Source organism: Rutidosis leptorrhynchoides, chromosome 9 (genome assembly GCF_046630445.1).
Source record: "Rutidosis leptorrhynchoides isolate AG116_Rl617_1_P2 chromosome 9, CSIRO_AGI_Rlap_v1, whole genome shotgun sequence".
Taxonomy (NCBI): Eukaryota; Viridiplantae; Streptophyta; class Magnoliopsida; order Asterales; family Asteraceae; genus Rutidosis; species Rutidosis leptorrhynchoides.
Window position 1 is genome coordinate 11539895 of NC_092341.1, and position 21666 is coordinate 11561560.

Sequence of the window (21666 nt, forward strand, 5' to 3'; positions counted from 1 at the left end):
TCTTCCTGCCAATAAGAGAAGATGACAAGATGGAGAAGTTAGCACGACTGTATTTGAAGGAAGTCATCTTCAGACATGGAATACCAATCTCTATTATCTCTGATAGGGATGGCAGATTTATTTCAAGATTCTGGCAGACATTACAGCAAGCATTAGGAACTCGTCTAGACATGAGTACTGCCTATCATCCACAAACTGATGGGCAGAGTGAAAGGACGATACAAACGCTTGAAGACATGCTACGAGCATGTGTTATTAATTTCGGAAACAGTTGGGATCGACATCTACCGTTAGCAGAATTTTCCTACAACAACAGCTACCATTCAAGCATTGAGATGGCGCCGTTTGAAGCACTTTATGGTAGAAAGTGCAGGTCTCCGATTTTTTGGAGTGAAGTGGGGGGTAGACAGATTACGGGTCCGGAGATAATACAAGAAACTACCGAGAAGATCATCCAAATTCAACAACGGTTGAAAACCGCTCAAAGTCGACAAAAGAGCTACGCTGACATTAAAAGAAAAGATATAGAATTTGAAATTGGAGAGATGGTCATGCTTAAAGTTGCACCTTGGAAAGGCGTTGTTCGATTTGGTAAACGAGGGAAATTAAATCCAAGGTATATCGGACCATTCAAGATTATTGATCGTGTCGGACCAGTAGCTTACCGACTTGAGTTACCTCAACAACTCGCGGCTGCACATAACACTTTCCACGTCTCGAATTTGAAGAAATGTTTTGCTAAAGAAGATCTCACTATTCCGTTAGATGAAATCCAAATCAACGAAAAACTTCAATTCATCGAAGAACCCGTCGAAATAATGGATCGTGAGGTTAAAAGACTTAAGCAAAACAAGATATCAATTGTTAAGGTTCGATGGAATGCTCGTAGAGGACCCGAGTTCACCTGGGAACAAGAAGATCAGATGAAGAAGAAATACCCGCATTTATTTCCAGAAGATACGTCAACACCTCCAACTGCTTAAAATTTCGGGACGAAATTTATTTAACTGGTAGGTACTGTAGTGACCCGAACTTTTCCATGTTTATATATATATATTAAATGAAATTATTATTTACATGATTAAGTGTTTCCAACATGTTAAGCAATCAAACTTGTTAAGACTTGATTAATTGAAATAGGTTTCATATAGACAATTGACCACCCAAGTTGACCGGTGATTCACGAACGTTAAAACTTGTAAAAACTATATGATGACATATATATGGTTATATATATAGTTAACATGATATTATGATAAGTGAACATATCATTAAGTATATTAATAATGAACTACATATGTAAAAACAAGACTACTAACTTAATGATTTTGAAACGAGACATATATGTAACGATTATCGTTGTAACGACATTTAATGTATATATATCATATTAAGAGATATTCGTACATCATAATTTCATGATAATATAATAATTTAAAATCTCATTTGATATTATAAACATTAGGTTAACAACATTTAACAAGATCGTTAACCTAAAGGTTTCAAAACAACACTTACATGTAACGACTAACGATGACTTAACGACTCAGTTAAAATGTATATACATGTAGTGTTTTAATATGTATTCATACACTTTTGAAAGACTTCAAGACACTTATCAAAATACTTCTAATTAACAAAAATGCTTACAATTACATCCTCGTTCAGTTTCATCAACAATTCTACTCGTATGCACCCGTATTCGTACTCGTACAATACACAGCTTTTAGATGTATGTACTATTGGTATATACACTCCAATGATCAGCTCTTATCAGCCCATGTGAGTCACCTAACATATGTGGGAACCATCATTTGGCAACTAGCATGAAATATCTCATAAAATTACAAAAATATGAGTAATCATTCATGACTTATTTACATGAAAACAAAATTACATATCCTTTATATCTAATCCATACACCAATGACCAAAAACACCTACAAACACTTTCATTCTTCAATTTTCTTTATCTAATTGATCTCTCTCAAGTTCTATCTTCAAGTTCTAAGTGTTCTTCATAAATTCTACAAGTTCTAGTTTCATAAAATCAAGAATACTTCCAAGTTTGCTAGCTTACTTCCAATCTTGTAGAGTGATCATCCAACCTCAAGAAATCTTTCTTAATTACAGTAAGATATCTTTCTAATATAAGGTAATACTCATATTCAAACTTTGATTCAATTTCTATAACTATAACAATCTTATTTCGAGTGAAAATCTTACTTGAACTGTTTTCGTGTCATGACTCTGCTTCAAGAACTTTCAAGCCATCCAAGGATCCTTTGAAGCTAGATCCATTTTTCTCATTTCCAGTAGCTTTATCCAGAAAACTTGAGGTAGTAATGATGTTCATAACATCATTCAATTCATACATATAAAGCTATCTTATTCGAAGGTTTAAACTTGTAATCACTAGAACATAGTTTAGTTAATTCTAAACTTGTTCGCAAATAAAAGTTAATCCTTCTAACTTGACTTTTAAAATCAACTAAACACATGTTCTATATCTATACTATATGCTAACTTAATGATTTAAAACCTGGAAACACGAAAAATACCGTAAAACCGGATTTACGCCGTCGTAGTAACACCGCGGGCTGTTTTGGGTTAGTTAAGGATAAACTTTGATTTTAAAAGTTGTTCTTCTGGGAAAATAATTTTTCTTATGAACATGAAACTATATCCAAAAATCATGGTTAAACTCAAAGTGGGAGTATGTTTTTCAAAATGGTCATCAAGACGTCGTTCTTTCGACTGAAATGACTACCTCTTACAAAAACGACTTGTAACTTATATTTCCGACTATAAACCTATAATTTTTCTATTTAGATTCATAAAATAGAGTTCAATATGAAACCATAGCAATTTGATTCACTCAAAACGGATTTAAAACGAAGAAGTTATGGGTAAAACAAGATTGGATAATTTTTCTTGTTGTAGCTACGTGAAAATTGGTAACAAATCTATATTAATCATATCATAGCTAACTTATATTGTATTATACATGTATTCTAATATATTATGTAATCTTGGGATACCATAGACACGTATGCAAATGTTTTGACATATCATATCGACCCATGTGTATATATTATTTGGAACAACCATAGACACTCTATATGCAGTAATGTGGGAGTTAGCTATACAGGGTTGAGGTTGATTCCAAAAATATATATACTTTGAGTTGTGATCTAGCCTGAGACATGTATACACTGGGTCGTGGATTGATTCAAGATAATATATATCAATTTTTTTTCTATACATCTAACTTTGGACAACTAGTTGTAGGTTACTAACGAGGACAGCTGACTTAATGAACTTAAAACATCAAAATGTATTAAAAGTGTTGTAAATATATTTTGAACATACTTTGATATATATGTACATATTTGTTATAGGTTCGTGAATCGACCAGTGGCCAAGTCTTACTTCCCGATGAAGTAAAAATCTGTGAAAGTGAGTTATAGTCCCACTTTTAAAATCTAATATTTTTTGGATGAGAATACATGCAGGTTTTATAAATGATTTACAAAATAGACACAAGTACGTGAAACTACATTCTATGGTTGAATTATCAAAATCGAATATGCCCCTTTTTATTAAGTCTGGTAATCAAAGAATTAGGGAACACACACCCTAATTGACGCGAATCCTAAAGATAGATCTATTGGGCCTAACAAACCCCATCCAAAGTACCGGATGCTTTAGTACTTCGAAATTTATATCATATCCGAAGGGTGTCCCGGAATGATGGGGATATTCTTATATATGCATCTTGTTAATGTCGGTTACCAGGTGTTCACCATATGAATGATTTTTATCTCTGTGTATGGGATGTATATTGAAATATGAAATCTTGTGGTCTATTGTTACGATTTGATATATATAGGTTAAACCTATAACTCACCAACATTTTTTTTTGTTGACGTTTTAAGCATGTTTATTCTCAGGTGATTATTAAGAGCTTCCGCTGTCGCATACTTAAATAAGGACAAGATTTGGAGTCCATGCTTGTATGATATTGTGTAAAAACTGCATTCAATAAACTTATTTCGTTGTAACATATTTGTATTGTAAACCATTATGTAATAGTCGTGTGTAAACAGGATATTTTAGATTATCATTATTTGATAATCTACGTAAAGCTTTTTAAACCTTTATTGATGAAATAAAGGTTATGGTTTGTTTTAAAATGAATGCAGTCGTTGAAAAACGTCTCATATAGAGGTCAAAACCTCGCAACGAAATCAATTAATATGGAACGTTTTTAATCTATAAGAACGGGACATTTCAAATAGTAGCAAGTAAACGAGCAAGCTGTAGATTAGTCCTATTAGTGAATCCTACTTGGCCTGGTCTAGACTCATTAATGCAACCTAATTCCCTATAACCATTGCTCTGATACCAAATGTGACGCCCCGTACAAAACCATCGTGTACGAATCATCAACAACAGGATCATTACAAGGTCAAACACTATATGCTGCTTGAAAACTAGTTTTGCATTCATGAAAAGATAGCGTTTTATAAAAGATAACGTGCTTCCTATGAATAGAAGCCTAAACATAAGTATGTGACCCATAGGTCGTTACAAAGCCATTGTTTGAAAATAACATAAGTTACGAATGCAAAATAAAAGTTCCATGATTGAGAAATCTCTAAGTAATGCAGCGGAAATCTAACACAGCAGGTCCATAACAGCAAGTCTATAACATCAAGACAGCAAGTCTAACAGCGGAAGCAACAACGTCTAAGCACCTGAGAAATACACGCTTAAAAGTCAACACGAATGTTGGTGAGCTATAGTTTAATTGTAACAGTAATGTAATGTAGACCACGAGTTATCGTATTCAAAATAGTATGAAAAGTATATGCTTATCCGTGGGCACCCGGTAACTAACTTACCGTAGTAATAATAATACATTACCCCCTAAAAGTACACTTGGCAAGTGCGTATGTTCTCGAAGTATTAAACACTCGTTAAATGCTAGCGCGACTAGCCCGAGTGGGGATGTCAAACCCTATGGATCCATATCTAAGATTCGCGTCTACCAGTTCGAAAACCAATAGTTAAACGTTATTGTGCTAAGGGGAAAGTTTATGCCGTTATATAACCCACACATATGTAAAGTTTAAGTACTCGTGACAAGTAAGTAAAACATAAAAAGCGCATGTATTCTCAGTCCCAAAAATAGTATAAGTAAAAAGGGAAGCTATAACTCACAGTGAAAATGCGGTAAAATTCGATACGAGGTAAGTAAGCAAGTAAGTCTGTCCGAAAGGTCGCCAACCTAAGTCAAAGGTCACTAGGTCAGTATGTTATCCCAAAAGATTTAAAAGTGCATAAATTAAGTTTAAGTGTCATCATCGTCATCATCATCGTTCGTAAAAGATAAAGTAAGTTTGACAAAAGTAGAGTTTGAAACAATAGGCTGACTTCGGTCAGCTGGTACGACCTCTATACAAATCGAAAAGACGCGTAGTCAGTGGCTATGGCTCCGTATGTGAGTCCTCTAACCGCTGACCAATTTTCAGAACCTAACTCGTCTTCGTTTGATCATGGCGACGGTTTAAGTGCGAGTAGGTCAGAAACTTCAGCACACAACGTTACAAGGGCGTAGCGACTTTCGGAAGGCTATAAATCCTAAACCGTATATCGGATTAAGACGAGTCTTAAACGAAAAGTCATCTACTCGAACCGAACTATCTGGAAATCAACCTTTCTAGAAGCCCAGGAGTCTGATCAGACCCTGAAAAATAGTAAACAAGTGCTCCGGTGGGATTCTTGGTGCTTGACGCTCATCACGGTTCTCATCTTTGATGCTTGTAAGCTTCAAGTGTACAAATCATTGATGGGTTAGCATCACTTTGACCAAGATTCAACCATCAACACACAATATGTTAAGACCAATAAGAATACAACTCACTTAAAAGTTTTAGAAGGATGATGAACCAAGGTTACATCATAATCTTAGTCTTAACACAAATACAAGTTCTATTTACAACTAAAGCTACAAACTTTCATTCAATCAAACAAGTATGAACACAATCTTGATCAAATAAAGTAATGGAACGCTAAGCTAGAGAGTTTGGATCCTTTTTACACAAGTTATGAGATTACAAAGCTAGAAAACTTGAATCTTTGGTGTTCTTGAAGATCTTGATGCATAAAGCTTAGATCTTCAAGTTACATGAAGACCACAAATACAAGTTTTGATCTTTATAACAAAATAATGAGATCATAAGTTAGAAAACTTAGATCCAATAAAAGAAATGAAGATTCAAAGCTAGAAAGCTTGAATCTTGGTTGTTCTTGAAGATCTTGAAGCATAAAGCTTAGATCTTTATGTTACATGAAGATTACAAACACAAGTTTGAATCTTTATAACAAAATAACAAGATTAAAGCTAAAAAGATTTAGATCTACAAAATAGGTGAAGATTTAAAGCTAGGAAGCTTGAATCTTCCATGTTCTTGAAGGATTCAAATCCATGTTTGAATCTATAAGATATAACAAGATCAAAAAGCTAACAAGCATGATCTTATGAAGATGATGATGATTTCGTGAATGGGAGGAGAAGAAGAAGAAGAAAAATCAAAAACTTACACTTTTTATAGTGAGAAAGACTAGAGAGAAGATAAGAGAGTAAGTGTGTATGAATTGCAAATGAGATCAAGTGTAAAATGGGTGAAATAAGGCTTGTATTTATAGGTGGTGAGGTGAGGGGAGGGTGATGGTGATGGTGGTTGTGGGTGTTGGTGGGGGACAAGGGGGACACCTTTTTGCTTTTTGGTTAATGGTTGTCTAAAGTTGGTGCTTATGTTATGATCCCATGCAACATTAAGGATAATGGTAAATAAAAATGCTAGCATGTTCACTCTAATAAATGGGCATTTGTCTTACATTATTATGGGTCACTAGTCATTAATAATTGGGCTAATTAAATAGTCCACTAACTAGTGTAGGTGGGCTTAAGTCCAACAAGGTAGAAAGTCCAACAAGACTAACTAGTGTACTCTAGTAAATTACTAAGCGTAATTAAGCATCCAAAAACTCAAGTAATTGTTATTATAAAATAACAATTAGTATTTCGTAATCATAATATTCCGATTACGACAAAAGTTAAACGTGTACACAGTACGCAGTTCGTTCCAAACGTCAAGTGACACTAACGGTCATAAAGGCTTCCGGGGATCAAGTTAAGTAACCTACGTACTTAAAGGCACGTTTTAACATATAAACGAAAGTAATCAACATGTAGTAAGATCCCAGAGTACAATAAAGCATAGTACGCACAAAAACGCAGTTTCGTGAAAACACAAAGCACAAAAGCAAGTCGAAAAAGTTGGGTCGTTACATAAGTCCTCTTCATTATCCCGATACTGAACTGAGTCACCCTTGCCTTTCTTAACCCTTTCGCGAACCGAATTCTTAGCTCCTCCTTTCGACGTGTAAGTTTTCACCACCCCCGATATTTCTAGTGATGAAGAAATCGAGCCCTACAATAACCTTTATAAGCAACATTTGAGCAAACACACTTATTACGAACCAAATCATTACCAATGACAAAAGTTGAGAGTGAATTCTGATAGAAAGTTTGAGAAAGTATTAACAAATATTCATTTTGTTTTAAAGGATAGTGTGGATGTAGATGTAGATTTGGAATATTTATACATCAAATTAGTGCTAATAAATTAAACAAACAATAAACAATAAAAGCCTTTTGGATATCCTTATACTTGATATGGATAACTGTAAACCAAATTATGAAGACACAGGATTGACAACAGTTCAATTTACAGTTTTTAGTGATAAGTTAAAGAGTAGAGTATTAGTTAACTAACTTACTGCAACAACAATAAGACCACAGATAACGCAACGCCACCAACGTGCCACGAGAAACGCCCCACAAACGCCAGGAATGGGGCGTTTGTGGGCGTATGTCTGCCGGCGTTTATCGGAGAATCATGCAGAAGAAAGAGGGGCGACAAGGCTACGTGGCGAAAGTTGATTGGTCCAGTTCAAATGAGCCGTTGGGGTATCTGTTGGGGGTGAAGCGGGGTGATTAAATAAATAAAAAAATTATTTTATTTTATTTAACTCTCTCTCTCTCTCTCTCTCTCTCTATATATATATATATATATATATATATATATATATATATATATATATATATATATATATATATATATATATATATATATATATATATATATATCACATATCTATCATATTTTTACCCAACTCACACTCTCATATTCATATATATCTTCTTTTTATTTATCAAAATCCTCTCCATCAACAACTTACAATCTTAATTTTTTAATCAAATGGCAAACCCTAACAATAACCCAAACTCAAATTCTAACGAAAATGAAAACTATTACTCCAGTTTACCAAATTCGTTTACCAATTTACTCTATGGTGGTGGTTCCTCTTCTTACCCGAATACATATGGTGCCTCTTCATCCAACCCGAAAACAACACCATATCCTAACTTTCATAGTTATTTTCCGAATCAACGATTCACTCTTGAACAACAACAACAAATGATGCAACAACAACTCCAAATTCAACAATATAACTTACAACAAATGTTGCATCAACAAGCACGTCAACCAAATATGTTGTATCAACAATTAAGCTTATGTTTTATTTAATTTTATGTCATTTTTTAGGTTTATGCACTTTTTTTTTTTTGTGTTTAACTTTTATGTTTATGTACTCTTATTTTTAATTATGAACTATGTAACGTTTTTTTTATTAAGGTAACGATTTTTTTTTTTTTTTTTTTGTAACTTTTATTTATTTATGTAGTGTTTTATTTTATCTTATTTAATAAATAAAAACTAATTAAAACAACCAAATAAAAAATCAAAAATAAAATGTCACGTCATGGTCATCCTTTGACAAAAGTCTCCCCATAACAACTCTTCCTTTCCCTGCCATGGTCTAGTCACTGACTTGCCTCAAAAAGTATACCTTATCTACTCCACGTCACATTCACCGTTATCTGTGGTCTAAACATTATCTAATCCCTCCCAATAAAAACATTAACTAATTCCGCCGAAAGTTGTTTACAATTTCATTCAAGCCCCACCACTAATTAGACTATTAAGCTCAAAACTTATGGTGATGAAACTCTTGTGTACCGTGTATGTGTTGGGCTCTTTCACTTTTAGTGGAATATATAAATTTAATACGGGGTATAATTTTATTACGGAGTATTTTTTTTAGTAAGGAAATAATTCTGCTGGGTTGTGTATATCAGAGTATGAGTCGGATTACTCGTCGTGGGTAGTCTATAAAAAAACCCTCTACCTTTTTACCCTTTTAACCACACAGGCTAACTTGTCTAAGTGCCCACTGAGTTGGCCAACGAAGCACCCTACTCGGGTTCGATTCCTGGCTATGCCAAATCATTCAGAAATAGAGTGTGACTAGAAGGTGCGCATAATGCGCAATTCACCCGGTACTAGGTCTCGCACTCGGGGGCTTGATTAACCGAGATTTACCCTCTATGAGGATCCAATTGCTCGTTTATAGGGAGATTTCCTGGCTAACCAAAAAAAAAAAAAACTTATGGTGATGAAACGTGAGAACTTGGTTGACTTTGGTCAAATCTAATAAGAAAACTACTAGAGAAGAGGATCTAATTGGTCAAATCAGTTCAACAGTTCATATAGAATGTCAATCTAAACCTTCTATTTTAACAGAAGGTAAACCTTATTTAATAAAGATATTTGTCACTCTTATGAGAAAATATTAAAAGACCAGATCAATTACTTTCAACGAAATTTTCTATCATCAAACATCAACCACAAAACTGTATATCACAAAAGATATAAATATAAATGTATTTATTGACAAACAAGTAATACCTACCATATAATTTTCCCTATCAGACCATTTATATAAACAAAAAGAATAGATTTATAGTTTTGAATAAAAAACAACACTAATCTAACTTGCATATAACAAGATTCAAAGGAACAAGTAATAAACCATAATAACCAAAGATAGTTACCAATTTACCAATCCACATCAAATTGCTTTAAAACCATTACTCTCAAGTCTCACCATTGTTTATACCCGAGCTACCAATCACCGATTTGCTAACATGAAACGCCGACTGCCTCGAGGGTTCTGCAAGTAATTTCAACGACAATGATAAAGGTTCAATGTGATGATTCTCATGATCTTTTAAACTTAGCTGTTTCGACATCCCAACTAATTCATCAACGTTAACTGGTTCTTTCGAAAGGACCGGGATTGGTTTCACAACATGATGCCGAGACACATCTGGTTGGCATGTTGGTTGTTTTTCAAGTGGGGTCGGCCAAACTGCAAACGGAATGGGTATGTAAGCTGGGTAAAATGCGGGTATTAATGGTGGAAGTTCACTCTGTACAGTTGTTGATGGTGTAACTTCTTCTTTGGTGTAGTTTTTCATTTCAGAAGGAGCGGTTTCCAAAATTTGATCAGAATCGCGTTTTAATGAGAGTTTTAATGAACACTCGGGTTTTCGGGATGATCTGTGTCTGCAGTTGGAGGGAGCATGAATTGATCTTCTGGTGCTTCGGTTGCCTGTAACATTTTAACAGTGGAATCAAACTTCTAATTATTGTTAACTAGTTTATAACCCGCGTATTCGCGGTTATTTTATCATACAAGAATATAAAAACGTATTTCTTATCATACAAGATTTTATAAATATATTCTTTTGGATAAGAGGACGGTGCCCCAGAAAAAATCATTAGAATAAAAGAATAAGGTACAACTACAACGGGTATTCCCGAGGGTTGTTTTTGAGTGAACAACAAAACGCTTACAAAATGACACAAGAAAGTTAACAAGCAACATGACTAAAAAAAGGATATTGGGTTTATTAGTGTACATCCCAATTCCGAAAATTTTATACATTTAACAAATGCCATAACTATTATACCAATACCAAATCGCACTAGAACTTCCACGAGTAAAATACAGCACCGAAGGAGCAAGTTTTGAGCCCACACTAGGTGATGTGCCTTCTATCATCTTATAGTTAACCACCATGATGAATCAACCCAAATAAAATACCAAGCTTCAAAGCCCGAAGTAATATATCTTTTTCTCAATATGTTGACCCGTTGACTTTGAGGAGGCAAATGAAAAGCAACAAACAAATAATACCAACCTGAGTCTGCTTTCCTTAAATAATAATGGATAATATACCTTAACCAATTACATGTGATGAAATTTTTAGCACGCTCTTTCAGATTAACATTATCCATATCCTTTTACTTTTCAAAACACACTTGTAACCCTAAAGTAAGCATATTAAAATCCACCAATTTAGATGCACATTATTTATGTGGACCTTAGTACCTTCATCATACACACACCATGCATCAGCAATACAATCCAAAATTCACAAAATAACACCCACAACACAATATTCAAACTTTATAAGTTTGGCATGTTGACTTTTAAAAGTCAACATATCTCTCATCAAATAATATTCAATAGGCATCTCATTGACCAATAATAGATAGACAAACAGTACCAGACCCATATTATATAGTTCGTAGCATTCTGGACCAGATCAGCGTATCCCATATCCATTATTTTCAGGGCAAATATCTGTAACCCTGAATTATGCTCCATATTCTATCAAATAACAAATATGTGAAATAAATGTAGACCTTTAAACCATCTTCATATACACCCGGTAGCATTAAACAACACCACATTCCACCATTTATCACCCATAACAGCACAAGTAAAATTCAAACTGTGAACCCGTTGCCTTTTCAAAATTAACCATTTAAAAATATCCTTAATAGCAACAACCTGCAACCTAATTTGGATATGAAGGCAGCTCCAACACCTGATAGAACCATCAAAAACTTTGAGGATGAACCTTAATTTGTTGCATCGATCACCTGCCACAATATTCAAGCAAAAAACTCAAGATATACGTTGACTTTTAGCGGTCAAACAATCATCCACCAACATACTTAACAGCATCAGCATGTAATAAATAAGGTTAAGCTCAATGACAGTCACCATCATATCCAGGTAATCAAACAACAATAACAGGAGCATATTAGATGTTAACCAGCAGCAATAACAATATGGACAAAAATATCGATTTGATACATGACCCAGAGACTAACCCTAGACACTTCGAATTTCAGAAGTATTGGGGAATCCAGATTATTTCCCATTTCCACTTCGACTACAAAATATCAAGTATTTACTGTAAAACAAAACATAATTAAAATGTGTTAATTAAAGTGAGATTTAAATAGTCACTAACCTGTAAGATTATTTCCCATTTTTCATTGGCGCTCCCCTCATTCAACTGGTGCAACGGTGGCAATACCATGTCCATTTCGGTTCTATTTTAGATGACAATAAATAAGATCTAAAAATCTTCAAGTATATAAAATGTTATATTAAGTTCTAAACTAACTAAACCAAAGACCACACCTGAAATATTTGCTATGCTTTTGAGTCACCTGGACTTTTACACAGGAGTCGATTTTACCTGAATTTTTTACAAGCAGTATATATGATATTTTTATAAGCTAAAGATGCCATAATGATTATCTTATTACATATAAGAGAGATGTATAACTTTAACTACACGATAATCAGTTCACATGGTGCGCTTCTATATCAACCAATCAATTACAAAACTAAAGAAAATAATGTTATTACCAACATTCTTGTAGCGTTTGAAGACATAGAAACTGATGGGGGAAGTAAGGTAGACGATGACTAATAGTCAAAGAGTTCCCCATCTAGAATGCACAAAATCCTTACTGATTGACCATTCTGCATCAGAGTGCATATCACACACCTGCGGAAATGTATTATACAATAAAAGAAAATAGGTGAGCAGTGACCGTCTACGTGATACATATAAACAATCATGGTCTTATCTCTAACCAAACAAAAGTTGTTTCACTTCCAGTGAACTATCAGTCTCAAGTCTCAAAATATGTATACAATTCATAGATTAGCATAATGACTTGCATCAGATTCGATACCAGTGAACTATTAGTCTCAAGTGTTTAAACAAATGCATAGAGAAAATGTATGCTTAAAATTTATATGTTTGATCTCATTTCATTTCAGATAATACGTAGTACATCAATTGCATTTTATTGTATTAAAAATTAATCTATTGGGTTAAGATAAAACTTACAACTGAAGTAGAACTTTTTCTCTTGTAATGGCTGACTGAAATCGAAAAAACACATCAATACTAATCTGTAAATTAAATACCAAGAACGTAAGATTGTGTTAAGTAAAAGCTAATGAACATAAAATAAAAATCAATATCAAAATGACTGAAGCAGAACTTCTTCACTCACAATGGCGATAAGACTGAGTTTACCTATATTTCGGTCCGTTGATGTTCATAGTAAGCTTGTGTTGTGAGATGTGCGACTAATATTGTGATGCATGCCGAATCAAAACATAACCGAATCAGACCTTGATAAGTTCTGACAATGCAGCTGCAAACAAATAAAATTTGGTCAAAAGCAATAAAAAACACATAAATTGGTCAAAAGCAAACACTCGTGTAGACAAACCCATCTACAATTGAAACTGCACTTGTGACTGTAAATCTAACAGTTTTACAACATTATAATTTTTCGCAATAATAGAACATCAAGTAAATTTGCACCATTTTTAGATTAAAAAAAATGGAAGAAAATGAATTGTAAGGTGTTTCGAAGGGATATTGAAGTATAAGTTTTTTCTATGGTTTGCATCTCTTTATGCATTTGCATATGCATAAAGAGATTTATAATCAATAGCCTAGATCCCTAATATACTTAACAAATACCTCAATACATACCCTGCTGACAACTTGGAAGATAACGCATATCAAAATACCAGATTCTAAACACACGTTGCTAATTATTCTTCTTCGTATTTCCTCTGAAATACATTCTCGATATCGTTTCTCAAAACTCTACATCAGTGTAAAAAAAACATCTGAAACGATATACTATCATAAACGAATTATACTACCACTTTTATCACCCTTGTTCCAAAAAATATAAAAGTGGCTGCCGATATGAACAATATATATGAAGAAATTTAATCAACTAATCAGTTATATTAATTGGACAAAAATCGAAAATTATACAGATAAATTGCATATATCATAGTATACATACCAACTCATGACATCCCGATCGTCATTGATATTTAATCAATGACAGTTATGAAGTCGTCCTCCTAATTTTTTCCATATTATAAACGGATCTGAATCAACATTCGTGGAATCATTATTCATTATACATCAGAAATATAATGAATTGAAATTATAGGTAGTGTATTAAAAACCTGCAAATCGAATGACAAAAAATGAATGGATGTTTATGATTCGGAAGTCAAAAATAGAAGAAAAAAATAACATTAGTAATCCAGTAATCTATGCATCGATGAATAGAGGAAGTATCGATGAAGATTTTGGGAAGATCTTGAATCCAGTCGTATACTAATTCAGTACGTTGTTGACTTAATGATCAATCGGTTCCCTGATTTCTTCAATTTTCGTATTCCTATAAGTGATTAATGATCATTCCGTTTTTGAAAAAAAACCCTAGTGAAAGGACGAATCATACATGTGATCTAATGGTGGGAGTTTTGGGAACGTAATTAGTTAAAACCTTCAATTCAATTGGATAACCGACGTGGGTACCAGTGTAATTTGGGAACGTAACTGCTGGTTGAAAAGCTAAATGACGCGATCACTAATTTGGACGGATGAGATATACATTAAGGGATGTGATCTAATGGTGGGAGTTTTGACATGTGTCCTTTTAGCAAAAAAAATGTCATCATAATTTTTTTCTAATTAAGGATAAGAGAGATATATGTATCTGACTTGTTATTATAATTTGTAAACCAGTGACATTAAATGGTTTTGATGACGTGGCAACTTAAGTGGCTATGTTTTCAGGGTTGCAAAATTCGGTAACTCGCGGAGTAAGAGGCGGGACTTTGAAAAGAGTAATCAGCAATTCAGGGATTAATTGGATTGGACTTTTTATACTTCAAATAAGAAATTTTAAAATTATGTGTTAATGTAGAAGAAAACCATAAACATAAAGATAAACTTTAACATATAATTGTATAAAATCATAACATAATCATTCATTTGTTCAATAACTATAAAATTCTAGTTTAAGTTCATATTGAAATGTTGACCATATTTGACTTTGACCAACAGATCCGATTTTGGCCCATTAACCGACGTTGACAGTCTATTCTAAAAAAGGGGTAATCGGGGATTAATCGGAGCAAGAAGGGTTTTTTACAACAATGTACAATTTTAAATAATACTACTAATTACCTGATGAATCGGTTACACACACAAAAGAGGTTAATAAAAAAAAAAAAAAAAAAAAAAAAGTAAATACACATGGTAAAGTTTGATATATTATCGAACATATAACCAATGATTTTAGTGTATAATGCAAAAGATTTGATAATAAGGAGTAAAACGAACCGAATCAGGAGGCATGTCAAAAAGGCTAGAACGTCTTTTTCGTCTAGTAGTGTTTCATTGTTTTATGAAGTATTTTTGTGCATGGCTGGCAACCTGAGTAGGTGTTCTGGATAAAACGTAATAACTATCTTACTCCATTATGTTTTCTCATTTATATGATCGATCACATCAAAAAGTCAATTTACTTACAAAGTTGCTATTGGTCACATATTCACAAAACTGTAATTGTACTAGTAAAATTAAGGATAAAACAGACAGTTGACTTATAGATTACATTGTTCAATGTAAAAAAAATTAGATGGATGGACCACCCACACAACAATTGTAAAATGAAGAGATCACTATAATCAAACTATAAAAACGACGGACCAACAAAGCAAAAAAGACTGAAAATGAAGTAAAATTTCGAAAATACCCATCATGTCTTATTCACGTGATGGTACTTAACGGACGATTTGGATGGCCGATTGACGGATGGATGCTGATTGCAAATTTTTGATAAATAAAGAATTTTAAAGGCGAAAAAAAACTTGAGTAATGCTGTTTGGCATATGAGGTATAATACACGGACCAGCGGAAAAAAAAGTCTTTTTTTTTTTTTTTTTTTTTGTTGGGAAAACATATTTTTAACATAAATATGTCTAAAGGTCATAGAGAGTTACAATTGATTATACCGATTCTAACAATTTTATTTATTAGATCATATGATCTACTCAAAATGCGTATTGTATTGAACTAACAAGCTGAAAAGTCCTAGCAACATTGAATAAACACTAATCAAAACTAACAACACGAGCAATTGAGACATCCAAACTAAACATGTTCCCCCCCCCCCTTCATGTTTACAGGGCAATAGCGTATAATTCGACTGCATTTAACGAATGGGTGGAAGAGGCATCAGTACCAGCGGCACTTGTATTGTACAAGGAACTAATAAACATGGGTTTTAAGATTGTGTTTCTCACCGGGACAGAAGAAGCTTATTCGAAAGCCCGTACCAAGAATATGAAAGAAGTTGGTTATACTAATTGGGAGAAGCTAATATTTAAGTCAGTAAATAATTAGCTTCTTTTAACAACAAAGTTATGTAAGTTATATATTACTTCCTCCATCCCAAATCTATAGTCCATTATTTCATTTTGGGATGTCTCAAATTAATTGTTCAATTCTATTAATTAAAAAGAATAATGTGATAAAAGTCTTTAGTGCCCCTACTTTAATGATGTATGACAAAAGGTTAGGTAAAAAATAAGGGGTAAAATTGAAAAGTTAACAAATGTACAAGTGACATTTACTTTTTCTTAAATTGTGTGTTTTTTGTCCGAAGACAATAGATTTGAGACGGATTACGGAGTATATAATTAGATGGAAGATGTAAAAATTAGTTTTTGAAATATGTACAGGGGAGTTGCGGATGGTAGCGGAGTGGTGTACAAAGCAAGCAAAAGAAAAGCATTAGAAGAGGACGGATATAGGATTAGGGGTAATATGGGCGATCAATGGAGCGATTTACTTGGAAGCAACCCTGGTGATCGTATATTAAAAATGCCCGATCCGATATACTACATCGGCTAATTTAGACTTCATGATTACTCTATGAATTGGTGCTTCAAGTTTCTGTATCGCTACTTAATTGTATAAATAATGGTGGATCAAACATTCAAACTCTTGTGAACTCGAGTTTGATCTTTATTACTACCTGTGTAATGTATTGGAAGCACTTTTAATAAATAATTATGGTTACAATGATACATTTACAGGATTTATGCATCAATTCAAAGCTAATAAATTAAACAAACAACAAAAGACGTGTATATCAGTGATATGAATATAAGGTACCAAGTAAGTGTTTTGGGGAAATGGCTTGTAGATTGTTTGATAAAATGCTTTACGAAGGATGTTGTCGAAATACGCCCGGGTCTGGTTGGGTTAAGATTCATTTTTCATCTTTAAATTTAGGTCTGGTTGGGTCGAGATTCGTTTTCAGTTTTCAGGTTCACATTATGCTAGACAGTTTCAATTTTGCATTGTCATTTACTCGTTTCAGTTTCATGTTGGTATCAATAGTTGAAGGGGTTTTTTTGGCTTTAAGTTTCGTGTTCAAATCTGCGTTTAACTCTTCAGATTCGTATTTTAGTTTCCATATTCATATTTCAGTTTTAAGATTCACGTTTTAATTTTTCAGATTCTCCTTTCAGTTACTAAATTCATATTTCAGTTTTTAGATGTACGTTTCAATTTTTAGATTTGTGTTTTTGTTTTCAGATTTGGTTTAAATTTTCATATTTCAATTTCGCATTTTAGTTTCAAGTTTATCAAAGGAAGAAGAGAACATATTTTGCTCAAATGTAAGCAATTTAACCGAGTTATATCGTGACCGTTTTTGACTTGCATTCCTGACCACCTGATGTGTGTAATCTAACTTATAAATAAACTAGAAATTACTACTAAAACCTATCATACACACATACAACTAGTCATATCGTGTAAGGGAACAATATATTCAAGAAAATAATTACTAATACATCAAAGGAATATGATGTCCTATATCTAAGTTGAGCATAAAACCAATACATCGTTGGTTAAAAAAGGTCACATCTCATTTTCAAATGTTCCACATATTTTAGAACGATAGAAACCCAATGAATCAATGATATATTTGTTGGGTTTTACGTGGTTTCCAATATGAGGAAGTCATAGTCCAAATATTCAAAGCCCAACAAAAATAGGCCCAAGTTGTTGTTTGACTTAGTCAACATCTGTGTGCATCTTTTATCTCATGTTTCCAGCTAATTTCTAGCTACTTTTTCATTCAAGAGTGCAAAGTGAGATCAAGAAAAAAGAGTGAAACCCCATTTTCGTCTATAGTGACAGCAGCTCAGTAAATCGACGATCTCCAGAGATCCGACCGTTGAATCTTCATCAAATTTGGACTGTGTCTTCCTGACATCAGTGCCAAGGTTTTCAACCGTTGAATTTGTCTAAATAGGTCTGTAGCTCGAGTTATAGCTTCTGGATCAGACTGCAGTTTTTGGGTGAAATCATTCCTCTTTTGTCTTTAATTGTTTCATATACTAGTTGATTGTTGTAGTTCAAGAATATGATGATGTTGTATACCTCTAGTTGATCTAGAGAAGGATTATTGTATTGCTCTCTTGTTGATGATAGTGGAATTTAAGTGGCTTACGAGTCCCGTGATTTTTACTCTCGATTTTGAAAGGTTTTCCACGTAAAATGTCTCGTGTGTATTGTGTGTGCTTATTTATTTCGTATTTACTGATTTAGGACAGAATTGGGGCTGATTTGTGGTGATTGTGGTATACCTTATTTGTTAGTTTCCTCACGGGTTCATACGGGTCGAGAATTTTTTGTCAAACGGATGTTTGTTTCCGTTTTGTAGATTGCCCGTTGTGACTATTTTCCCATCAAATTGGTATCAGAGCTTAAGGTTTTTTGATTGACTTGTGTGAAAGATGGAAGTTAATACAAGTAAAATAATTAGTTTAAATGGTTCAAATTATCATGTTTGGAAAAGCAAGATGGAGGATCTTCTTTATGTGAAAGATTATTATTCTGTTTTTACTGAGGATAAACCTGAGGAAAAATCTGATGCTCAATGAAAAATTTTGCATAGACAAGTATGTGGGTATATTCGGCAGTGGGTTGATGATAATTTTGTGAATCATATTACTGGGGAGACTGATGCTAAAGCCTTATGGAAAAAGCTTAAGCAGTTATATGAACGAAAGACTGGGAATAACAAGTTGTTCTTAATTAAACAGATGATGGCTTTGAAGTATCATGATGGGACTCCTATTACAGATCACCTAAATGCATATCAGGGTATTATAAATCAGCTTGCAGGTATGGGTATCAAGTTTGAGGATGAGATTCAGGGTCTCTGGTTACTTGGTACATTACTAGACTCTTGGGAGACTTTTAGGACATCTTTGTCCAACTCTGCACCAAATAGTACTATCACCATGGAATTGGCTAAGGGTAGTATTTTGAATGAAGAGATGAGAAGAAAGTCAAAAGGTTCCTCTTCACAGTCAGATATCTTGGTCACAGAAACGCGGGGGAAAAGTCATAGTAGAGGTCAGGGTAAAAGAGGCAATCATCGTAGCAGCTCACGCAAAGGTAAATTTGCTAATGTTGAGTGTTATAATTGTCATGAAAAGGGGCACACAAAGTGGTATTGTCCAAAGTTAAAGAACGAGAAGAAAAAAGCATACGACAAGAATAAACAAAAGAAAAGTGATGGTGGTGATGATAAGGTTGAAGTTAATGATATCGCGGATGAGTTCTTTGTTTGTATTGATTATGATATGATCAATCTTACTCATGATGACACAATTTGGATTGTTGATAGTGGTGCTACATGTCATGTTGCAACATGTAGAGACCACTACTCATCTTACACTTCGGGTGACTATGGATTTGCTAGGATGGGTAATGCCGGGTTATCAAAGATCGTTGGTATTGGAGATGTTTGTTTGGAATTTGACACGGGAATGGAGTTGGTTTTGCATAATGTAAAACATGTTCCGAATATGAGACTTATTGTCATTTCAACTGGCATTCTTGATGATGATGGTTATCATAGCGATTTTGGTAATGGTATTTGGAAACTAACTCTTGGTTCTATGACAGTGGGAAGAGGTAACAAAGACTCAAGATTATACTTCACGCGTCCGAAGATCATCCAAAACATTGTCAATGCAGTGGACATTGTTGACTCTACTGATTTGTGGCATAAAAGACTTGGCAACATGAGTGAAAAGGGGATGTTTATCTTGTTCAAGAAGAATGTGTTGTCGGGTGTTAGTGGTATTGATTTGAGTAAGTGTTCTCACTGTTTGGCAGCGAAACAGACCAGAGTTGTGTTTAAGAGTCATTCTTCTTTTCGAATGGAGAACGTACTTGATCTAGTTCATTCGGATGTTTGTGGGCCTATGAAGACTAGAACACTTGGTAGATGTTCCTACTTTGTTACATTCATTTATGATCATTCCAGGAAGGTGTGGGTTTACACCTTATAGTCAAAAGATTAAGTATTTGAGAAGTTTAAGGAATTTCATGCACTAGTTGAAAGGCAAACGGGGAAGAAACTCAAGTGTATTCGGACTGATAATGGCGGTGAACACATTGGCAGATTTGATGCTTACTGTAAGGAGAATGGTATTCGGCATCAAAAGACTCCATCAAAGACACCTGATAATGCTAAAAACGAACATATATTTCATAGCATTATTCCTCAAGAAAGACAAGCTTTTAGTTGCAATTGTTCTATTTACAAGTGATATTCGTTTAAATAATAAAAGGTGAAGACAAAAGACAGATTCGACGAATTGAAGACGCAAACGACCAAAAAGCTCAAAAGTACAAAAGACAATCAAAAAGGTTCCAATTATTGATAAGAAACGTCTCGAAATTACAAGAGTACAAGATTCAAAACGCAAAGTACAAGATATTAAATTGTACGCAAGGACGTTCGAAAATCCGGAACCGGGACCAGAGTCAATTCTTAACGCTCGACGCAACGGACTAAAAATTACAAGTTAACTATGTATATAAATATAATATAATATATAATTAATTATATTAATTATATATATATTATATTTATAAATAAAAACCGTCGGCAGAGAAAGACTCCAAAGGGACTGAGCTGTAAATTCATTCTCCGCGACTCGCGGAGTTTGAAGGCAAAATATGCCGCGAGTCGCGGAGCCCCAAAATGAAAAACTCCCTATAAAGCAAACCGAAATCTGATCATTTTCATCATCTTTTTTTCTCCTCATTCATACGATATATATATATTTATAATTTATATTTTAATTTTAATTATAATTCTAATAATAAGGGTATGTTAGCGAATGTTGTAAGGGTGTAAGTCGAAATTCTGTCCGTGTAACGCTACGCTAATTTTAATCATTGTAAGTTATGTTCAACCTTTTTACATTAATGTCTCGTAGCTAAGTTATTATTATGCTTATTTAAAACGAAGTAATCATGATGTTGGGCTAATTACTAAAATTGGGTAATTGGACTTTGTACCATAATTGGGGTTTGGACAAAAGAACGACACTTGTGGAAATTAGACTATGGGCTATTAATAGGCTTTATATTTGTTTAACTAAA

At 33.7% G+C, this 21666-nt stretch overlaps 1 long non-coding RNA gene and 1 pseudogene across 10 annotated transcripts; both read right to left on the reverse strand.

The window, feature by feature from the left end:
• Nucleotides 1-10046: 10046 nt before the first annotated feature.
• On the reverse strand, nucleotides 10047-16463 carry LOC139867741 (transcription factor MYBS3-like; annotated as a pseudogene).
• LOC139865696 (uncharacterized) lies at nucleotides 10727-14701 on the reverse strand. Of its 10 annotated transcripts, none has more exons than XR_011765074.1 (8): nucleotides 14355-14701; nucleotides 13861-13977; nucleotides 13393-13513; nucleotides 13201-13265; nucleotides 12711-12852; nucleotides 12480-12537; nucleotides 12307-12388; nucleotides 10727-11929 (listed from the first exon to the last, which is right to left on the reverse strand). It is a non-coding gene; the product is annotated as an uncharacterized lncRNA (long non-coding RNA). The 10 variants fall into 10 exon arrangements; XR_011765069.1 differs by adding an exon at nucleotides 14186-14273 and having other exon boundaries at nucleotides 13393-13977; XR_011765075.1 differs by lacking the exon at nucleotides 13861-13977.
• Nucleotides 16464-21666: the final 5203 nt, after the last annotated feature.